The 6419-nt window shown below is 33.5% G+C and overlaps 1 long non-coding RNA gene across 2 annotated transcripts in view; it reads left to right on the top strand.

Moving 5' to 3' along the window:
* LOC106478734 overlaps positions 1–6126 on the top strand; it is a 10773-nt gene extending 4647 nt beyond the window's left edge. For both annotated transcript variants that reach the window (XR_002609952.1, XR_002609951.1), the window contains exons 4-5: positions 984–1030; positions 1883–6126. This is a non-coding gene — a long non-coding RNA (uncharacterized LOC106478734). The remainder of the gene's footprint in view (positions 1–983; positions 1031–1882) is intronic.
* Positions 6127–6419: the final 293 nt, after the last annotated feature.

Below are 6419 nucleotides of genomic sequence, written 5' to 3'. Positions count from 1 at the left end.
TCTACCTTAACATAAACTGTATTGTAACAAATGAAAATTTGAAATAAAAGTACATTTTGTAACACAACTAGTTATTCATCCTACCAATTTTAAGTCTTAACCTTTTCATGAATGCTTTGAATTTAATTTAATTCTCTCGTTCTAACCAAGCATAGCAAAGTAGCACTTCATTTAATGAGAGCATAGTTTGTTTATAGTAAATAAAGTATTGAATTACATAATGCATGGGCAGCTTGCAGAAAAATTTTATACTTTCGATTAAATTTTACTTAACCTTTAAATTCTTTTATTATGATAAATATACATAAAAAAAAAAACATGGTACTTGCACAAACTCTTTCACTTGCTCATCTTGCAAGTGGGTTGTAATCCCATTGCCTGATCTCTTGTCTGGATAAGAGAACAATAAGTTTAGGCCATATAATTTAAACTATTGTCAGAACAAGCTACTTTTATAAGGAATTTGTTTTGGTTATTAATAATCCAGTAGAAATTGAAATTACTTGAAAGACAGGCTTTGTATTAGTTGATACCCAAGTAAAGCAAGAAGATTGGAAGCTATGAAGTTACATTTCATAGCAATATTTATGCCAAAGTCAGATTAACTTGTGCATAGGGGTTAAATGACATTAAACGGTCTGAATGGGTGAATTACTGTTTAGAAATGATAGCAATTTAGGTAACAATGCATTCTAATCCTTAATAATTTGTACAATTAGCTGTACTAATTACCAGGTTGATTTTGTTTTGCTTTTATTGAAAAGTAATATTACTATATTTTAAGAATTGATTGTATAGTATTTTGTCTTGCTCTTTTCTTTCTCTCTCTCTCTCCATAAATTGTCTTAACACCACTATGTATCTCAGCCAGCTTGGTTGAGCCCTGGTATTGGTCTTAAGTCTCATAAGACAACATTCTTGTTTGCTTTCACTTAGAGGTTTTTAGAATTTCTGTTAGATTAAACACTTTTTTTATCTTACAGAATCATCTGCGGGACTTGAAGCTGTGTTGCCTGAGAAGATGAAATAGGTAACATTTTAAAAGTATGAGAATCTTGTGAGATTGTTTGCCCAATGATTAGAAATAAACCCAGAGGGCAGTCCTTGTACACCAGCTTTCTCATCCTTATATTCCTTCCAATTTCTTCTTGCTCTTTTATCCATACTTTTTCTCTCATCCAATGTTTCTTAACTGTTCTTTTGAGATTGCTGGTCAAGGAAGGTGCCCTGAGATGGAAGATTATGAGAGATGAGGGCAAGTGGAAGTAGTTTTAAGACTAGCTTCATAGTGTGTGTATATCATTGGATTTGTGAATTTTATACTTGGTAGTTCTAAATGACTCTGGAATATGTTAACGGAAATTTATAGACTGATAGTGTACAAGTAATGAAGCACATTTTTATTACAAGGTTATTTACATGTTAGTATAAGTTTTAAGGGATTTTAAGTATGATGTTTTATTGTAATACTAGTTACAATATTACATTATGAAGATGCTATGTGTTTCTAACATGGAACAGGAAGCCTAGAATAAATCTGAGAAGTATTGCATACTTAATCTTTTATCACATCTGTGTGTATCTACAAATAACCACTGTGTACAATATACAAGTAATTTCTGCTCAGTAGTTTTAGTACAAAGTTAATCAAAATTAGTATGACTACTTTGGTATACTGTTTCTGAAATCTAGGGGGTACACTGAGTATATGTAATACATTTTGTAACTTTTGTTTATTAAAGTTTGTCATTCACCCTCACCACAATCATTATATATAATATGGATTTTGTTCAATAGTTTTAGTATGTAGTTTGTAATTAAAACCCTGTGTGGCTGTTTGTATTTTAGCATAACGTGTACCGTTTCTGAAATTCTCTTCTAGAATGGTATTTCAACAAAGCTATGGGGCCCAAATGAACTATTTTCCCAAGAGGAAGAGTACGGGATTGTTACAAATGTCTTCTCACTTTACGAGGAAGGAATTCTATTAGAGAAATCTGAAGTTGATTCTTCTGTTTCAATGCTTGTTAGAAACTGTCTACAATCCCAGAAGGCCTTAAAAGCTTGAATCTGTTTTATGACCAGACAAGGGTGTAGCTCGTGAGACCATCAGATGTTCTTTAACCACACAGGACAGTTACATCATACAACTACACCACCACTATAAAGAAGTAGGGGTAGATCTGCAATCTTACTATGATTATACCTTCACAGCAGGAGAAGTCTGTTACTTGCAACAATACTGAACTTAAGTGTAAAGTAGGATAAATGCCAACAAGAGGGCTTGCAGACGATATTGTGACTGAACTGATGGTGCTTATTATAGTAACTGCCGTTTTATGTAGAGGTTGTATTTAGTACATCAATAGTACTTTTCTATAAGCCGCAACTTGCATCTGGAAAAAACTGCATGGGATGTATGACATATCTTTTTATAGTAGCTTAAGTCATGCTGTATTGTATATCTATTTATATTAATTATTATATTGAAAAATTAACTCAAAATAGATGTATTTTGGGAAAAGTTGATCCAAGAATGTTAAGATCTATTGAGTGGCGAGTGCAAGGTCTTTATGTGGATTAGGCTTAGTGCTTTGAACTGAAGGAGTTTGTGATTTTTATATTTTGCATTTAAATTTGCAGTTTTAAGTTCAATAATTTATCATAATTTTATATTTAGTTCATAATAAAAAATAAAAAAATGATTTAGTATTTAGAATAACTGATTTGCACATACTACTAGTACCACTTTGATAGTTTATCATTATCATAAGAATTGTTTTCTTACTATCATTACTTAGTAAGACCCACACTTCTGTTATTTTATAATTAAAACATACCAACTGATATATAAAGTTGAATTACACAAGTTTGTACAAAATTTACAAATAAAGATAACATGCATACATCAGTGTATAGATAAACAATACTAAATTTGTTAGTTGTGTACTGAGAGGTATACATAGTTGTATTCAAATCATATTTAGATGCAAAAATAAAAACATAGTAAAAGCTACACTGAGATATTATCACATCAGTTTATATATCAAGAACATACAACTGTATATTTGTTCACTATTGATATGTACACTGAGGACTTTATACATGTTTATACAAATGCAAAAATAAGCTAAACACTTGCCAAATAACTGTCTGAAGATGAATAACCCAAGTTGTACATTGTTCAGTGAAATATTAATTTTATACACAATTCTTAAGCAGAAACAAACACAATATGATAAGTAAGAAACTGAGCACAAATGTATAATAAATACAGTTCAATATAGACAAATGTGTGCTCTTGCAAAAATCTTTGTTGAAATATTTTTATGGCTAACATGTGCAACGAGTTTTAGAACCTTTATTCACAAATACAATTGTATTTAAAATGAATGGAAATACCCAATTGCAAATGCTGAGTGATGGTTTACAAAAAAGGCAAAGTGTTGTAAACACTAAACCTCTACTATAGAAATTTTAGAAAAGCGAAAGAAAGAAATAAAAACAAAAAAGAATTGGATTGAGTTTTACTTTTCTTTCTAATCATAATGTTGGCTAGATTTGGTAGAAAGAAAAGTAAACTTCTTTGAAGAGTCTTCAAAGTGCCATACACAGAGATGAACCTTTCACTGTTTACAAGTCAACTTAAACCTATGTGGAGGCACAATCTGCACCTTTTTTTCTCTTCAGCAAATGCTGGAAAATGCTTCCCAGGTGGGAGCTGTTTCTGTGCATCTGCCAGAACTGGTGAATGGAAACTTGACAAACAAGGTTTCTCTACTTTCAATTATAGGTTTCACGAGAGACTCCAGTAATTGTAAATGGAAGTCATTCTGTTTGTGCTTGCTATTTTTAATTACCTGTTCGAAGAGAAATAATAGCAATGTCAGATGTAAAGAAAAGCTTCTTATACTATTTGACAGTTTTATGTGGAATGGAATAATAGCTAAGAAATTGATCATTAAGATCATAAACTTGTTGTAATCCAAGATTAGCTGTGGCTTGCTAATCATGTTACCCTATCTTCTTGTCACTTCCTTTACTGTAGCATTATGCATTGTAGAAAGAGCATAAACATTCCTCTTATCAGTCCACTTTACAGCAGTCATTGAGCCCCAATTGACAAAACTGACTCTCCCATTTTTAACTCCCTTGAAAACATGTCTGTGAAGTGGACCCTATCCTTCCTAAAAGAGCCACAAGCATAAGTACCAAGCAAAAACAACTTATCAAACAGTTATCAGTAAAAAGTGTCCCCTTCCCAGGTACTTTTTCGTCAGTCATTACAACTGTGCTAGCTAAACCCTTGGAAGGTACAGATCCCTCTTTACTGTAGTATATTCTAAAATTTAAACAGTATCCAGTCACGGCTTCTGCCAGAACCCAAAGCTTGATTCCCCCACTTGGTAGGCTTGCTAGGTAGATATTGCTTAAAAGAAATTATGCCCTTTGTTCCCAACATTTGCTCATCAATAAAGTTCCCTAAAAGGGTTATAGTGAGCTGTTAGTAGATCAAGCATGGGTCTGACTTTGAGTTTATCATGCTTAGGATCAGTTTTAGGTAATTATTAGTATTGTCATTGAAATGAAAGAAGTGAGCAATAGTTAGGAATTTTTCTCTGGAAAATACTTAAGAAAACCAGTGAAAATGAAGTGAAGGAATGGTAGACCAGTAATCTGTAATAGATGGTAAGCGAGTTATAATCTTGGAAATAGTTAAACCAATAAAAGCTAATTTCTTTAGGTGTAACATCACTATACTTCAGCGGTTTCCTTTTCTTCCTGACATCATTGTTTAGGTGTTCCCCTTGCTAAGGTGCAAATCTGTTTTGTTTCTTCAGCAATTTTGGTAACAATACCGAGAAAAAAAAATTGACAAAAATCAAGAGATGTCTTGACACCTACTTGCCTGATGGGGAAACAGGCTTTCCTCCGATGAAGTCCCCCAACAATCTGGGCTGCTCATCTTTGTGAACTTTCCATTCCAGGGGCTTTCCTTGTCTTCTTGCTTCTGGCCATTTTGGAAGTTGATGTGCTGGTCATGGGAAGATCACTAACCGCAGATTGTTGGTGGTCATGAGGAGTCTTCTTCCCTCAAATTAAGTCAGGTTCCTCAAGCAAAGCTGGTTTTTGCTATTCTCTCCATTTTTATTTGTTGTGGCTTCTTCAGACTCAAAGAATCTTAAGAGGAGGAAGCGAAAAACAATTTCAGTGCTTCCTCTAAAGACATTTTTCTAAGCACTGAAATATCTTCTATGTAAGAAAATTAATATGCTGTTAATATTCAGTTGACATGATACATTTGAATTATTGAGCTTTGACTTTAAGAATACATTTAACAAATGTACATTTTATTTGTATGTGTATGGACAAAAGCAAAATCACAAAATATGGTAAAAAAATCAATTCCTATGACATACAACTAACGAAGCTGATTTACATGTTTATCATCAAAAGTAAGAAATACACCATGGAAATTTACTAACGTGAGATAAAAAAAAAGAAAAAAAGCACATTATGCTTTATGTGATATCCAAATGTTAGTGGGGAGATACTTCAGTCTATCTCTTTACTCTTGATATCCAGGGAACTAAAAATAATGCAAGAAATTATTATTCTGTGTAAGAAGCAGGTAGAACTAATACATACAAAAAATCGTAAGTACTTGTGACATATTACTGAAAGATACCACTCCATGTATGATGATGATATACAGGGGTTGGACAAAAATAATGGAAACACCTTGGAAAATCAACAAAATGTATTTTAATATGGTGTAGGTCCACCTTTTGAGGCAATTCTCCGAGGTATTGATTCATACAAATTGTGAATTGTTTCCAAAGGAATTTTAGCCCATTCTTCAGTTAAAACACCCACCAGTTCTATGGCGGTGGAAATCGACCATAAATGCTCAATAATGTTGAGGTCTGGGGATTGTGGTGGCCAGATGAGATGCTTAACTTCATTAGAATGTTCCTTGTGCCATTCTTTAACAATTCTAGCTGTATGGCTTGGGGCATTATCTTGAAAGATGGCGTTCCCCTCCGGAAACAGTGCTTGAACCATAGGATGAACTTGGTCGCCCAAAATTCTTAAATAGTCTCAGCTGTTAATTCTTCCATGAAGGGAAATCATTGGCCTAGCACCCCAGATCATCACAGAACCCCCGCCATGTTTTACGGTTGGGAGAAGGCAGTCTGGATTAAAGGCTTCTTTCGGCTGTCTCCAAACATACACTCGGCCGGAGGTCAGAACTAAGGTAAATGATGATTTGTCAGAGAAAATCACATTTTTTCCACTGCTCGACGGACCAATTCTGGTGGTTTCTACACCACTTGTTTGGGCACTATAGATGTACTAAGTAATAAATCTAAATTGAACTCTTGATTGGCTGTACCCTGTGCTATAGACTAGTTTTG

This window comes from Limulus polyphemus, unplaced genomic scaffold, assembly GCF_000517525.1.
Source record: "Limulus polyphemus unplaced genomic scaffold, Limulus_polyphemus-2.1.2 Scaffold11, whole genome shotgun sequence".
Taxonomy (NCBI): domain Eukaryota; kingdom Metazoa; phylum Arthropoda; class Merostomata; order Xiphosura; family Limulidae; genus Limulus; species Limulus polyphemus.
This window is presented reverse-complemented; position numbering and strand designations above follow the sequence as displayed.